Here is a 17355-nt window from a genome sequence, read left to right as displayed (position 1 = left end):
TAATAGGAACGTTGGCTAGCTTGGCTTCTCTCTCAAGAAGTGGAAGCCCGTGTCAGTAGCTTCTGCTACTAGTGAGAGAAAAGGCAAGGAGATGAGTTTCTCCAAATGCAGACATCTTCCTCAGAGAGGCCAGACAGACTAGGCCACCCTTGTCTGAGCTGTCGAAACCTGGTTTCTCAGATGTGTAAGGTTTTTTGCACGCAAACTTGTGCTTTTCTCCCACTATGGGGCCTTCAGATGAGTTTTCTACACAAAGGCAAAGCCTCTGGCTCTTTTTTTTTTCTTTCTTTCTTTTTTCTTTTCATTGCAGCCCATAGCTGCGTTATCAAAGCAGACCAAGCAGATCTTCCTGAGTCAAAAGCTCCAAGACCCACCATTGGCTCTGCAGCACTAATGAACCAGGAACACAGAATCTGCTGGGCCCCCATGGGCAGCAGGGGAGGGAGGACATAAAATCCCACAGCGGTGAGACTATGCTGTGGCCATAAAGAATCAACTTCTGTTAGCAGGTGCTGTCTGTCCCAACATCTGTTTGCCATATAAAACAGTGTGGCTGATGAATGGTGTGCAGATGTGTAGATGCTGCTTTATCAAATGTTTTATGATAGATGATAGAGAGTAGATAGATAGATAGATAGATAGATAGAATTGAAATAGAGACAGATAAAATTGAAATAGAGATAGAGATAGATAGATAGATAGATAGATAGATAGATAGACAGACAGATGATAGATAGATAGATAGATGATAGATAGATAGAGAAATAGAGAAAGAGAAATTGATAAAGACAGATGGTAGAGTATGTATGTGTGTATAACTATATGCTAATATATTAAACAAACTTAGTTGTACCTTTAAAGCAAATACAGAATCAGATCTTTAAAAACTGTTTTCCTGTGTTTATTTTTAAACAGAAGTCTCTGAATTTAACTCAGTAGCCCCTTTGAAATCAATAGGAACCGTCTGTTGCTAGAAGACTCAGTGTAGAAGCAAACTGCTACTACCAGTCCAGCCAAGCCTAAGAGGACAAGGACAGCAAAAGCCCACGGTCAGTTGCTCTCCCGAGCATCACGGCAGTGGCTACGGCCTCAAGGCCAGTAGCACCTGGCTTCACATCCCCAGCTGGGTATTCGCCAGGATCATTAATTCCTCTGAGATCCAGTTTCCTCCCTTTACACAGTGGGAATAAAAATACTTCCCTCAATAACTGCGATCACATTAATATTAGCATAATACATAGAACATTATACATAGAACAGTACCCAAAACAAAATAAACCTCCAATTATTTGACCAATTATAGCTGTTATTTCTACCATTACCATTGGTTATTTATGCCCAAATTTATCCCAAAACTATATCAAATCAAAGTGATTGATAAAGATAAACAAATAAAACAAATGAAAAGCAGATGAGACAAGAAGAATATTTTAACCCATCGGATTAAAATTTGTATTCCTCCCTTATGAAACACTCATCCAAAACACAGCAGCTAGCTAAAAGCTCAGGCAGCAACAGTGGGAGGCTCTTGGGAAGACTAAAACTTCATTTTTATGTCACCTCAGGTCACAGACTCTTGCCCACACTCCCATGAAAATAGCAGTTATCAGGGAAAAGGATACTATAAAGTTTAGTGTCTGGGGTACAAGGGCCAAAAACGAGAATAGTATAACCTCCGTTGACTGTGTCGTAAGAGATCTATACAAACTCCCCACTCACTTTGCCTTGCAACCTTTCTGCCCACCCCCCTCCTGATTCTCATGCTTACCAGGAAACAAAACACTACCGTGTCATTTAGTGAGGACTCAAAAAGGAAGATCCCATCATGAATATCATTTTACAAAAATTACGCCACACCATGTTCCATGTCAGATCACCAGAGAAGGGAGGCATTTGGACATGTAAATTCACTCAAGTCTACTTCTGAATATTAGTTATGTATCATGCTATCTCTCACATAATTATTTTTGGCCATAAATTTGGAGTTATTACCCAGCAAGTTATAGGATTAGCTTTTTAAAGACTTGTTAGAGATAGGAAGTCACTCAATAAATATAAACACTCTTGGCCTTCACTTGAGAGATGACTTAAGTTCTCATGGTGATAGTGTATGTCCATTCAGTGTATGTCCATTCAGTGTATGTTCATTCAGACAGAGAATTGAGAAATCTTCCCAGACGTGGAAAGAAAAGAGCCCAGTTAAATGTCTGTGGTTCTCTGAAACCCTTGTTGAGCCTTAGCCTAAACCACTATAAACCTCAGTGAGAAACAATTTAATCTATAACTAAATAAGAACAACATATGGGTATGAGGAAATCAGAATGGGGCTACAAGTGAGGCTTGATGGTGATATTTGCCCTTCCTGCTATCTACCAGATGCCTAGACAGCACATTGCTGCGTTTAATATCAAGCCCATGAACTGCTGGTGGTTTGTAGACCTTGGCAGTCTTTGAAGCACCACGCTTAGTGCAAACCAACACAGGTGAGTCCTGACCAGGTGTTCAGCCAAAAGAGTTCCTGGAAATTATTACTGAGTTCAGGAAGTCAGTGTAGGAAATCATCAGAAGGTAGACAGGGAGGGCAGTTTAAAAGGAGAAGGGGTTACCACAGCATATCTCAAACATGCTTTCTTTCATAGAGCGAAGAGTTTGGCAGACTGTAAATCTGTGTGGGCAGAAGAATCCTGAAGCACAGTGTCTTCTACTCGACATGTGGTCACTGCCACCAAAACCAGGCTGACCCAGCCCAACAATGGCTATGATGAAAATCACTGACAACGAGCTTCTCTGTTCCTCCTCTAGCAAGATGACATCTGTATTGGCAACCACAGAAAACTGGGCATGGCCTAACTTCAGCCTTGTGGTCATTCCCCAAGCCCCCAACTGCCATCAAACACCAAGGGCAAAATTTTTGTCCCCTTTCCAAAAGCACAGACTGAGTTGTCCCAGCGAACTGAATTGTAGTCTTGCTTCAAAATAATCACTGCTTTTTAAAAAAAAAAAAATCAATGATTTTTAAACATTTCTTTCTACAAAAATAGCTATAAGATAATTTGGAAAGATGCAAAGGCTAACTATTTTATGATTTCTTTGTGTGTAAAATGTGCAGAGTTAGTAAGTCTAGAGAGAAGAAAGTGCATGGTGTGTTATTGGCTGGGGGAAGAGAGAAGTGAGCAGATGGGAATTGTCCAGGCCCTTGAAGAGTACACTTCACAATGATTAACTTTGTCCTGCGCGACTTACGGATTTTATCTCAATTAAAAATTTGGTGGAATTTCAATGTAAACTACATATTAAGTGGCTTTATGGAATTAATTCACTTCTAAGGTGTGACAATAGTCTTGTGCCAGTATTTTCTAATATTTTCTAATATTTCAATAAAATTGCATGTTTGTATGCAGAAAGTCAAGCAACATGGCAGAAAATAATGTTTAATCTAAATGAAACATAAAGAACTGTTCATTGTGCTTTTTTTTCCCAATAATTCCTTATGTTTAGCTATTGGGACAAGACATTTTAATGATTATCTAAAATTATAAAGTTCAAGGTTCATATTAATTAGTGTAAAAATTTGCCAAGTTTTCTGGATGCCTGGTACTGTACTAATACTTAGGATATGTTAATGAACAAAAGATGCAATATGACCTTATTGTTTCAGGCTAGTGTGGAGAGCCACAAATAGCCAAGCAGTGCAGCACACGTTACACTTTGAAGATGCAAGACACCAAAGACTCAAAGCCTAACTACCTCCAGGATCTTACTGAATGTCCACTAGAAATGGTAGTCTGGTAACAGTCACTGAGCGGTGGCCTGTGGGTAAGATTCTGAGCAAGAGGCTGCAAATAGCAGAAATGGATGACAACAGATAGCGGTATTTAACAAGGGCCATCTGGCCTCGAAGGGGCACTGGCACTCAGGTTCAGCCGGCAAGAAGCAGCTCCAGCGTGAGAAACTCAGAAACCAAGGCTATGTGGCGAGTCTCAGTAGCAGACAAGGCCAAGTTCACAGCATATTCCGGTCTTGCTTTTGCAGGTATCTGCCTTCCCTAATGGTGGGAGGAGGGGGTGGGCTGGACAGCCAAAACTATATTAGAAAAACATGAGGCATTGGGAAAAGCTCCAGGGCTGGGTGAGTAACCACAGCTGTGACCACCAGCCAGGCGCAGATCTGCACAAGTACTCACTCGGTCCGAGCCATCCTTGTGGGCATATTTTTCATTTTCTTTTAAATACGAATGGAAAGAGGTACAGACATGGACTAAGTATAAGGGACAGTACCTCGCGTCCAATCACACTTGTCCGTGGCAAGTAATGCCCAGAGTTGTAAAGCCTTGGTCTATTCCAAGCTGAACTGATTGGCTTCCTAGAACTACATAAACATAATCCCGTGGCAGAAGGATGAGTCGGGCGGCCATTGCGCTTCTGGCATCGCCGTTGAGCCTTGTGTGGTTCGCCCACCATAGCATGACCCCTGCTGACTCAGACTGGATACTGAAAATGGCACTTTTGATTCCTGTTTCCACGATCTTTACACTCACAAAGAAGACAGGTGGGAGGAGATTTGGTAGAAATGAATACTTGGAAAATTTAGAATTAGTATGATGTTGGCCTTAAGAGATAAACAAAACAAATTAGGCTATGCAATGTTATAGTTACCCTTTCCCCAAGGCTCAGCTGTGGTTCACACGCATGAATCTGGAGAGAATTGTAGTCTGGGGACAGGTTCGGCACTATATTTAGGATATAAGGCTGGGAACTCTGAACGGTTTTACACACACACACACACACACACACACACACATATCCACATCTGCCTCTTGTGCCCAGGGAAATGCTAGGAACCCTGGGCTGCCACAACACAAAATCAAGAGATCGCACTGAAGAAAACTCTCCCATTTTGCTATCTTGGAACACATCTCCACGTGTTATTTTATCCTATTCTGGGGCCTGAGAAGAAGGCTGCCTGCTAATTCGCAGCTCTGGTGCTTTGAAGTGCCATTGATATTCCAAACTCAGGGAGCCTCCCATATCATAAAGGAATCTTCTACCCGCCCCTAGCCACACTACAAATAAACTTGCTCCTGCAGACCTGCAAGCCAGCCCTGCGCCCTGGTGCCCCAACGCCAGCCAGCCTCTGAGAAAGGAGCCAGGGCAGCACAAGTTCTGCAGAGAAAATAACAACCTCAGCATGCAGCCTGGAGCAAGAAAAACAGTGAGCTATTTAAACCCCGCCATTTCTCTTTAAAGACTTGGGTGTTCTTCAGAAAGAGAATTTTCCTCCCACCTCACAAGGGGCCAGAGTGTTACTCATTTTATTTACAGAGCTTTGAAGTGCGCCTCCAAAGTTTGAGTTCAGCACCAAGGAATGTAAGGGTCAACCCATTTTCCCTTTCTGATGAAGGGAGGCTGTGAATTTAATACCACAATTTATTCAAAACAAGGAAATGCACCAGGGCACACTCCCACCATTAATGCGTAACTGTACACACTTGGAATTGTATCACACTCCAAAGACTTTTACAGTTTGGCTAACAGTGGCAATGTATTTAATGAGCCTTCTGGTTAATCAATTCCTACCAGTCTCAGCACCTGTAAAATGCAAGACACTTTGCATCTAATAACAGGGGCCGACAGTGCTGGAGTCATCATCTTCTAGAAGTAAAATAATTAAAAGTACATCCCTATAGTATGTGTATATTTTATGAAAACTGGGGCTTAAATAGCACAGCTGGGCATGTGGCTTTTCCTGGTAACCTTCCAGTTGATCTCGCTTTGTAAAAGTGGCCTTTTGAGCTTTATTATCTTAACAAGAGCCCCCATTTATATAGCTGCTCTCTTTATGGAGCTTGAAGGGCTTTGTTGACCTTGGAATGCCCTTCACGCATAGGAGGATGCTCTCCCTAGCCCACAGAGCTGGCCAGACATTCACATTCACAGGCTGGGGACCAAAACATTCAGCTGTGAGCTAAAGATAGTGCTGAATGTGCCTTTCAAACTGTCTCACATCTGGAATGACGGGGGAGTCCTGTAGTCTGCAGAACACGATCACATCAATGCCCATTTGAAGAGTATAGCAATCTGGGTCTTCATCATGTCTCTAATTTGCCTCTAACTGGGCAGTAACCTTAAGAACATAGTTAGAATCCCTGTGGCCTCTGCATCCTCACCTGCTAATGGGATTCGTAAGTTCTTTGCAGGGCATCTGTTACTGTGTATCCCTCTGCTACCTTTGAATGTTACATTGTTGCCCTCCATTTCTTTGTACATATCTAATTTCTCATGTCTAGTGGCACTGCCCTTGTGGATTTAGTTGCATTATGTTACTTAATTCTTACATTAACCAACTAAACCAGGTACATTTACTAGTGGACACAGGACAAGGGTGTTTAGTGCACCCTGGGAACTAGTTCATGAGGTGATAGGACAAAAGTTTCAGGCTGTCTTCTGTCCCTGAAGCTTTTCACAGGAAATCAGGACTGTCCCTGGCCTTATCAGCTGTCATATAGTGTAGTAAGAAGACTTAGTGAAAAAAAAAAAAGTTCCTTCTGATGAGTAGATACTTTTAGTCATTTTTAATGAAGCTTATCCACCTTAGCTGCACTATACTGGACCATGTAATAGCTACAACAATGCCACACTTCAGTGCCTGTGGGACTTCTGCATGGCTGCTATTTTCTCTCCACTTGGCCTGATCTTTTGACAGTTCCCTCCCTGCCTCTGTGCCTCCACTCCAGCCTCCCACTACCTGCTCTCCTGATTTTGAACATGATATTCCCACAGGAGAGCAGACAATACTCCTTGGCTGTTTGTTTGTTTGTTTGTTTGTTTAAACAAGATCCTCTGAACCTCTGAGAATGAACATGATGTTTCCAGGGGATGGATGGCCAGGGGGACGTGAGAGACATCTTGGGTTCCAGATCTTTCACTTCCTGTTTTCCTTGGCTGTTTCATTGAGAGGAGGAAAAAGTGGGCTGGCCCTCTACTTCTGTGTTTTCTCTTTCTTAAAACTGGTCTGCCCACTGTTGCTAAGAGTTTACTAGAAAGGAATAAACTCTTTTTTTCCTCACTGCCTTTTTCATTTCAACCTTATGATTAAATAAATAAATAATGCATTTTTCTCAGCAAAGCCCAAAGATATAATGACTTCTGGGCCACCAAACAACTGGAAACTCTGTCACTGCTGTCCAAGACTTCCCAACCACGTTCAAGGACAACTTAATTGAACTGTCAGTTAACAGATCTCTTAAAATCATTCTAGATTGCAAGTTGGGATGAATAGCAAGATTTCAGACAACTGAGAAACGGTACCAGAATAAAACTTCTTCCTTCTCTGATTTCTCTTCTGTTTTACTACACATTTTTATCATCTATGAATAGAGATGATGCAACTCTCTCTCACTCTAACAATCCGGAGACATTCACAGCTCCACTGAACCACAATCTAATCTAATGAATAAAATAAATGCTCCTAGACATTAAATAGAAATGCATTCCAATAGAAGTTCCTGTTTAAAATTATTTATTTATCTAAATGTATATATGCATATTATTTTGACCAATTGCATGCTATAAATAATCTTGAAAGTGACTCAATAATATTTTAATATTTATAGCTTGAAGCTAGATACAACTTGAATTAAAATGTCAACATATATACATATATACATACTTTATAAGAAAATTATGATATGACAACCTACACAAATTTCAAGCCTTTAGTGTATGACATAAAGATAAAATTCCTTGGGGAAAGTGGATTGGAAAAATGACTTCAAAAGAAAAACAAATGAATGTTACAAGTGTCTCACTTGTTAAAAAAGCATTTGTTTGTGGACCTTTAAAAAGCTGACAGTTGATATCCAAGCAGTATGTAGACTTGACTTGATTCATTTTAGATGATGATGTAATAATTTTATACAAAACTCAACATTTACAACATTTTATTTAAAGGTAAGCTTTCCCTGTGTAGAGGGTGCCCATCTTTTTTCAATTATATATAAATATATATACAATATATAAAACAATATATAAAATGACACTAAGCTTTGCACAGCTCTCTTCCGGAGTATGTGTGAGCAAATTTTAAAGACCACATGTAAAAGAAAGAAGCAACATGAGTATCCCTTATCTGACAAACAAAAACAGACAGGCAAACAGGTGAATGGTGAAACCCTTTAAAAAACAAAACAATTCAACAGGTGATGGAGCTGATGACTGGCGCTGCCATCCTCTGCCCCCATGATGAGGCACATCGGGTTTGGCATAGATCCCTAGCCCCGTGCCTGGTGATTATTATTTCCACAGCAGCCTGGCACATGTTCAAAACCTGCATGATTATACTCTTGGAGTGTATGGTTAGTAAATACAGTCCACATTAAAATGCTCTTCAGAGCAAGTACTCACATAAGCAGGGCCCACTGGGAGCGCAATCCCTTTGGAATAGCATCCGACAAAGCTCCCCAATTAACTGCAAATGCCTTCACTCTTAACTGACCAGTGATGCATCTGAGACTGAATCTGTAGATAAACTTGTACCTAAAGTAACCTATTTCATGAAATATGTGGGAAATTTGGAAACTGCCCAGGCACGATGGGTTATAAATTAAGTACATTGGCAACATAGAAAACTGTACAGCTACAAAAAAAAAAAAAAAAAATCTAATCCCTACAAACAGATGATTGAAATCTATTGTTAAATGGGAAAGAAAATCACAGTACTTACACTATTGATGGTGTGCAAATCTCTATGCAAAAAGAGCCACTGGAAATGGATACAAATGTGAAAATGCTTCTAGTCCAACAGAGGAATTCACCCCCAGTAGTTCAGAAAGGGATCTGCAACCCTATAGGTGGAACAACAATATGAACTAACCAGTACCCCGGAGCTCTTGACTCTAGCTGTATATGTATCAAAAGATGGCCTAGTCGGCCATCACTGGGAAGAGAGGCCCCTTGGTCTTGCAAACTTTATATGCCCCAGTACAGGGGAACACCAGGGCCAAGAAGTGGGAGTGGGTAGGTAGGGGAGTGGGGGTGGGGTATGGGGGATTTTTGGGATAGCATTGGGAATGTAAATGAAGAAAATACCTAATTTAAAAAAAAAGAAAGTGCTGAAAGAGTAAAATCACAGTAGGAAAAGGCACAGGGGAAACAAAGAAGAGAGGAGAGGAGATTGAGTCTTTTAAGTGGGAACTTCTTATAACATTTTAATTTTGAAACATGTATCATAGGCAATTCAAAACCTAAAAATACAAAACAAACAAACAAACAAAAACATTTCACAAGCCACAATAAAACATTTCAGTGCTGGACTCAATACATGTTAATTAGCTAGTTCTATCTGAGGACTTCAAGTCCCTGGACCTGTTTTCCCTGTATGATCTTAGATGCATATTTTATTGATTTTGCTACAGGAATAGTAATTGCTAAATTGGAGCTCCGTGAAATGCATCCCCCACAGCAGCTTAATTTATTTAATGGTTTTAAGCAATTTACCAAAGGTGACTAAAGGATTTTTTTTTTTTTTTTTTTTTTTTTTTTTTTTTTTTTGGCTTACTCCCTGTTTCTCCTTTCTTTTCTCATTCCGGTATTCGATTGAGTCGCCTGCGTTTTGTTGAGCACACTTGAGTGTAGAGCAGAAGTATTTTAATGGCACATTTAGTGCCATTTATAATGTTTTTAGTCATTAAAATGTAGCCAAGGGAGGGCCAGGCAGCAGCCTAACTAATTACAGTCATGCAGAGGCTGGCATGAAAATAAGGAGGCCCAGCTCTCAAGCCCTGCTCCAATTTTTCACCAGCTCTGGACCTCAGCGAGACCTCACCCCCGTTGATCTCGCCATTCCGAGAGCCCATCAGCCCCCCTCTGGCTTCCTTTCCTTCCTTACGGAGCTAGGACCCCCATGGTCATCATTTCAACCTGCCTCTTGTCAGGACTTCAATTTCCTCAGATCCTTTGCCTTCTGTCATGTGCCCCCCTACCAACCTCCAACACTCAGTTGGCCCCAGCAATCCATCTTCTCTTTGCCTTACATCCTTGGAACCAAGTCCAGCTAGCGAGAGTCACATCACCCAACACACAGGTTGATGCCACGAAGGACTGGGGTTTCCTGACCTCAGCTGACCTCCATACTGTTCCGGCCCTTTCTTCCGTGGACCTCTCCTAACTCATCCTCAGGTCCCCAAGTCTCCCCTCCACCAGAGCAGTTCTGAACAGTTTTCTCATTTCTAGAGAAAGCATTGCATGGCGTCTTGTATGGCTCGCTCCCCTAGATAGATCAGTGATTGCGCACCTGGCCGGAGCTAAGGAGGAGGGCCTGCCTGAACCAGCAAAATCTCTCCAGAAACTGCCTAGCTTGCTCCTGAGTCGACTTGACAGCCCCTCCTGTCAGTCGAGACTCTAATCTAAGTCCCGATGGTTGTGATCAGATCCCACACGACAACTTTATGAACCTAGAACTGAAGTCAGGATAGAAAAGTCTAGAAGAGCGAGAGGGGAGACGTGGACTTGGTGGCCAGAGTTACGAGGAGATGGTCTCCATTACCCAAGGCCTATGTTTAAAATTGCCGTTGTCTATGAACTTGGATTAAAAAATAATAATGCTTTAATCCTCACCAATCTTAAAGTGAACTTGAGCATTGCCTCCCTCGGAGCTCCAGCAGGATCCGTGGTTCTGACATTGAGAGAAAGCCAAGACGTTTTCCAATTCTATTACAAATGCTGCACAGCTCTCAAAATGTCGTTTACAGGCCTCATCGTTACTCTAAACCCATACTAGTCACCAAACAGATGTTATCACCATGTCTCAGGAAAGTCCCACAGAGATCACTACATCACTAATTTTTTTTTTTTTTTTTTTTGGACTAGCCTTGCAGCAATATCATTCATTGTGACTTGAGGGACTGCATTGTGTGGTTCCTGATCTAACAGGCACATCTCAGAGTCTTAAAAGGTGGCCCAATGGATCAAAAAAACGGATGCTGACCGTTATCTTCTCTTCCCCAGAAGCGGAGACGTATTCCTGTGTCTGCATTTGTAGTTTTACCTCGTCCCTGACCACTTCCAGAAGAGTCGGTGTCCTTCATCCAGCAAACTCTCACCCAGGCCATTGTGCTACTGGCTAGACTTGGTATCTGGAATGGTTCTCTATTACCCCTGTAATCTCCCTTTTATACTGACCCCTTTCCTGCCTTACAATAGTGACCTCTGTCTCCAGGACTCCACCCCACCCCCACCCGCAGAACTCCCTCACTCCCAGGACTCCCCACCTCCAAGGGCTCCCGCCCCCAGGAACTCCCAATGCCCGGACCCACTTCTGCCTCCAGAACCCCACCCCAAGACCCCGCCACCCCCAGGACAGTCCTCACTCCAAGACCCTACCTTTACCCTCAGGACCCTTTCCGGTCTCCAGGATCCCCCCCCCCCCTCAGGATTCACTTCTCAACACAGGATGCCTCTCTTTTTCCTATATTTATTGATGCAAGGCTTCATGATCTCCACACTACTGCATTATGGGTTGGATAGCAAGCTGCAATCAGGAGCTCTCCTGTGCACCAAAGGCTGCTTAGGATTGTCGCTGATTCCCATATACCAGATTTCAGTAGCTCAGGTCATGGAAAACAAGAAATGTCTTTAGATATTCCTGATGCTCCCTGGAGACCATATTACACCCGCTTACAAACCGCTGCTTGAGATGCTAGCCTCCCTCCACTCTGCCCTCTTCTTGCTTCCCATCACTCGCTGGTCCACTATAGAGCAATCCCAGCTCCACCTTTCACTGAAACTGTAGCTCCCTAGCTCTCTGAAGACATCGTGATTCTCATCAAGTCGAAAGCCTCTCCTCTCGGGATTTACTCAGTTTCGCCTTCCTGTTCCAGCCCCCATTTTCCTAAGGTACTTATATATAGTATTTTATTGAATCATCACACACACAGCAATAAGGGGAGTTTTGCTCATGGGTTTGGTTCACTACTACATTTACAGTGCCTGAAGTGCAATACACAGCCAGTTAATACACGCCAAAGTTCAAAGCCCTTTACTAAGTGGAAATCTACAGTGCTGTTTTCAAGCAAGGCCCTGTGAAATGAGCAGCTGTTTCTAGTTTGGCTGACAAGGAACACGTTAGCAACCTTTTTAAAATCGCTAATTGTTCACACCTTTGTTACACAGTCCGAAGCATCCAGTGGGATTCTGTGCATGTTTGAGGCTGACACATCAAGTATGTTTCAGCATCTTCCCTGACCTCCAAGCTCAATTTGGAAACACATACTAGTACTAGCAGCTTTCAAACTGCTCAGCATCTACCACTTCTAACCAAGCATTTGATTCAGTTCTATAACCAAACCCTACAGAATTGGGAGTGGGAGATGTTTTGTTTTTTGTTTTTTTTTTTTTTCATATATTGAGTTTTCTAAAAGTTTTCAAGTGTTTTGAGCACTTAATTACTATAAGGTTGAAATTTAAAAATGTGAACTCCAAGGCTGGGTATTATGGAATATGCTTTTAATCCCAGCACTAGGGAAGTACAAATGGGTGGATCTTTGTGATTTCAAGGCCAGCCTGGTCTACATAGCATATTCCAGAACACCTAGGGCTACTCGTCAAGAATCTGTCTCAGAAAAAAAAAAAAAAAAAAAAAAAACAATGTGCCCTCCAGAGTCAGTGTGTTAGAGTTGAAGTGTGGACGCTGCTGCTCTCCCAGGTGACTTTGGGCTGATTACTTCACCCCTCTGTGACCCCATTCCCCCTATGAAATGAAACTGGTGGTAGCAAGTTCAGTGTGTTTTAAACGTGTTATTATTTATAAAGTCTCTGGCACATATTACAATGTCCTCTGTATGTTTTGATGTTGATAGTGTGCTAACTTCTTATCTAAACTATCTATTTGAACTAATATATGAATTTCTCAGAGCTGGTCTCTGAGGTAGGTGTTACTGCACTTATGATGGGAGCAATAAAATGGCTAGAGGTGATGAAGCCATCTACTGTGTAGCTGATGAAGTAAAGACGTGACTCCAGGGAGCTGAGGCAGAAACCACTGGCCTCTGCAGCATTCCATGCCCTGGCCAGGCACCAGACATCCTTGTAGAGTAGAGTTCCTGTCCCTAGCAGTGAAAGGAAGACAAATCAAGACAATGAGAGCCATGAGGAGTATAAGCTGGGTAATGCGCAACATCTGATTTAAAAAGAACAAAGCTCTCAAAGAGAGACTGAAACACAGGACAAACGTGGATAGTGGGTCAGATAAGTGGGAATTCTCCACCAAATTATCATCAAAGTGGTGGGAGTAAAGCAAACATTTGAAATAAAGGAGACATGTATTATGTCATATTCCAAAGGCGGTACACCGACTAGTCATTCTAAGTGGTGCCTTCTAAGAATATTTCACAATACAGTAACACAGGGCATCACAGAGTCACGTGAAACAAGAATTCAAGTCTATACATTATTTCCTTTCTGTTGCTTCTTATGCTATGTATACATTTTAAATGCATCTCAGGCAGTGAAAAAGGGGCTGGGAACAGATACAAAAACGTTTATATCAACTAATGACCAAGCAGAAACATTGTAGTCCAGGTCCACTTTGTCAGCATAGTTTATCTTCTGAATATCCTGGAGCCAGATTTAAAGAGCAATGTTGATCCTTAAGTAAAATCAACCCTAAAAGCTACAAAAATCTGTAATAATTTAGTAACTAATGGAGTTGGGCCATTTTTTATGGTAAGGAGGGGATAACCAAAAGTCTAACAAATGGATAATTTATTCTACTACATAATATTAATATACTGCCTATATGCTAAAGAATGCCATATATTATCTTTCTTATTTAAAAGATCCACATTTTGCTATGGAAGATATATATGTGGAGATATATGGAAATCATATATCTCTCCATGTTTCCTAATTCAGTTTCAAAGCATACCATGTGATACCAAGATTTGCAAAGTCAGATAACTTATTGAAGTTGTTTTTATTGCTCTTAAACACTATATTCCTGTTTAAAATCAAGTTCATAAAACAATTGTCTGCTTGTGAGGACCAGTCAGGTAATACTGAACTATAAAGTAGGGTCAGGTGTGGTGGACAATGCCTGTAGTCTCAGCACTTCAGAGGCAGAGGTAGAAAGCCAAGGATTTGAGGCCAATGTGAGCTACATAATGAGTTATAAGCCAGCTTTGGCTACCTAGTGAGATCCTATGACTCTGACAGAAACAAAAATAAAAGAATCTAAAAGAAATAGTTGGGCGGGTTTTTACAGTAAAAGGAAGGGATAACCAAAAACCAAAAAAATGATAATTTTTTATGCTATATAATATTAATATACTACCTATATGCTAATGGGATACTATTTAATATATTAATAATGTATATAATGTATAATAATGAAAGAAAGTGCTTATAATAATGTATAATGTATAATAATAAAAGAAAGTGCTTATGGAAAGTGGAAGAAATTTAAAGCAATAAGAAATACTCAACTAGTTTAATACACACACACATATATATACATACATACATATACATGCACACACATCTATCTATCTATCTTGCACTTGAGGTCAGACTCCAGGAAAGATATTGCATCTGAACTGCATAGTATTCAGAGAGATAGAAACAGGATCAGAACCAGAGGCTGCAGGGACCACAGATTTAGGTTCTACGCAACACACAGAAGGATGACCTTGGAATAGGGTCAGCCATCCTAACTGAACTTCTGAGGCTGATACCAAATGGGCTGGGCCACCATCCACATCCAGCCTATGAAGATGGGACCAGCATCTGTGGTGACCCAGCCTCCCAGGGAATGTCCACAGGTGTGGCTGGCAGCTGGTAGCCAGAAAATTGAGATTAGAACTACAAAAGAGGTGAGAGATTGCACTCAGACTCTCCAACCCCACGCAACATTCACCTCTTCACATTTACTCTCCCTTTATTTGATAACCAACACAGCTCTGTCCTGTTCTGTTCTTGCTTGGTTTTCTCCCTATTCTCTTTTTTAGTTTGTTTTCTTTTATTTCCTCTATTGTTTTTTGTTTGTTTGTTTGTTTTTGTTTTTGTTTTCCATTCATTGGGTGTTTGTGAAGAGCATGGGTCAGCTTGGTTTTGGGATCTCCATGCTGTGAGAACTGGGGATTAGAATACATCGTTGTGTTCCTTCAACTCATTCACCCCTCACTCCATCTTCAGCCAGGTAAACCTCATCTCTGCCCACTTCTGCCCAGCCCTACTTCTGTCTACCTTTCCTTTCTCTGCTTTTTCTCAACTGCCCCAATATTATCAAAGAGTCGTAATCTTTTATCTCCTTTCTATCCTTCCTAAATGACTAGAGCTGACCTGGTGATAGTCTTTCATTTGGTGGTTACTGTTCTAAGACCCTGGGAAGGAGACTCTTTTTGCAGACAGTATTATACATTCAGAATAGTAGTGGGAATTGAAGCCTTTTTCCTCAACACCTGGACTGAAGGTGTAGCTACTAAGCCAGGCCCGCAATCTGGCTGGGGAAAACAACATTTCAACACTTCTACAGCTCTTCTCTCCTGGATACTGAAAATATTTCTACTGTACAAATAAGCATGATTTAAAAAAAAAAAATACAGCCAATGACTTTACCCCAGATACAAGTCCCAGCAATGGTCTCCAGTGAAAATGAATTCAATTAATTCTCGAAGAATTCAAAGCATTGCTTACAAGCGTGTTCAAACAAACCAACAGGGACACAAACACACCCTTATGCATTCCAAGACAGCACAGACAAGTAGCTGAGTGAAATAAGATAGTGAATATGCATGATGTGAAACTGTAATTTAATAAAGACAAATACTGGAAAAAAATCAAACTGAAATATTGGCGATGAAAAGTTCAATAAATTGCATGAAAAGCTCATAGAAAACAACACCAATCAAAGACAGGACAATTTCAGGACCTGAAGACAAGGCAGATGAATTAAACATTCAGACAATAACAGGGGAAAAATCAATGAGAAGGTACAAATGGAACATAATGAAAAGGGCAAAGCTACACAATAGAGAAGAATCCCATGGCAAAGACACATAAAACCTTTTCCATAAAATCATAGCAGAAGCACCCTGAATCTAAGGAAATAAGGCGCTTCCCGTATAGGAATTGTTCAGAACCTGAAACAGACAAGACCAGAAAAGAAGCTCCCGATAGCATGTGTTAGTTAAAACCCCATACAGAACAAAGGAAGTATGCTGAATGATGCAAGAGATAAGTGCCAAGTCATACGAACGCAGGCTGGTTAAAATATCAGTAGGTTTATCACCAGAAACTTTAAAAATTAAGAGAGTTTGGAATGATGTATTTTAAATTCCAGAAGACAGCAGCTGGCTAAGACCACTTATATCCAGCGTAACTGTCATAAACTGAGAGAGAAAAACCTTCTCACAATAAAAACCAAGCTAAAACAACTCCTGGGTAACTAAACCAGCTCTGTGGCTAGGGAATCTGACTTGAGGTTTCTATGTCTGTGATGAGTCACCATGATCAAAAGCAACTTGGAGAGGAAAGGGCTTGAAATAAGCTTACACTTCCACATCGATCGAAGTCCACCCTGAAGAAGTCGGGGCAGAAACCCAAGCAGGGCAAGAATGAAGGAACTGAAACAGAGGCTGTGGACGGGTGCTGCTTAATGTCTTGTTCCTTGTGGCTCATTCACCCTGCTTTCTTACACCATCCAGGACCATCTGCCCGGTGGTAGCACCACCCACAATGAGCTAGGCTCTTCTACAATGATTATAAATCAAAAAAAAAAAAAAAAAAAAAGCCCCGCAGGCTTCCCATGAAGGCCCACTGCTCATTTGGGTTTCCCTCTTCTCAAACGACTCTAACTTGTGTCAAGTTGACATAAAACTCTCCAGCACAGAAGCTTTCAAATAAAAGCACATCCATGAAGCTACACAAAAGAAATAAGCCATGTTAGTACAGTTAAGTAGTTAAGTAAATTAGAAATGAAGAAACACCATACACTACAAAACACACACTACAAAATCAATACAGTGATAGAAATTGATACAGATTTTTTTGATAATAACTCTAAATATTACTGGTCTCAATTTCCCAATCAAGACACAACATAGTGGATTAGAGCACAGGCTATATGTATTTATCACTTCCAAGATACATACCTTACCATCAAAGATGAATACATCCTATGGTGGCCCTCATAGGCTCATGTGTTTGAATACCAGGTCCCCAGTTGATGGAACTGTTTGGGAGGTATTAAGAAGTATAACTTTGTTGGAGGAGGTGTGTTATGAGCCAAACTTTAGGGCTTCAAACGCCTACCACCATCTCAAGTGTTTTCTTTCTATTATTGTCTGCTGCTGTGTGTACACAC

Source organism: Mus musculus, chromosome 5 (assembly GCF_000001635.26).
Source record: "Mus musculus strain C57BL/6J chromosome 5, GRCm38.p6 C57BL/6J".
In the NCBI taxonomy this organism is placed as follows: Eukaryota; Metazoa; Chordata; class Mammalia; order Rodentia; family Muridae; genus Mus; species Mus musculus.
This window is presented reverse-complemented; position numbering follows the sequence as displayed.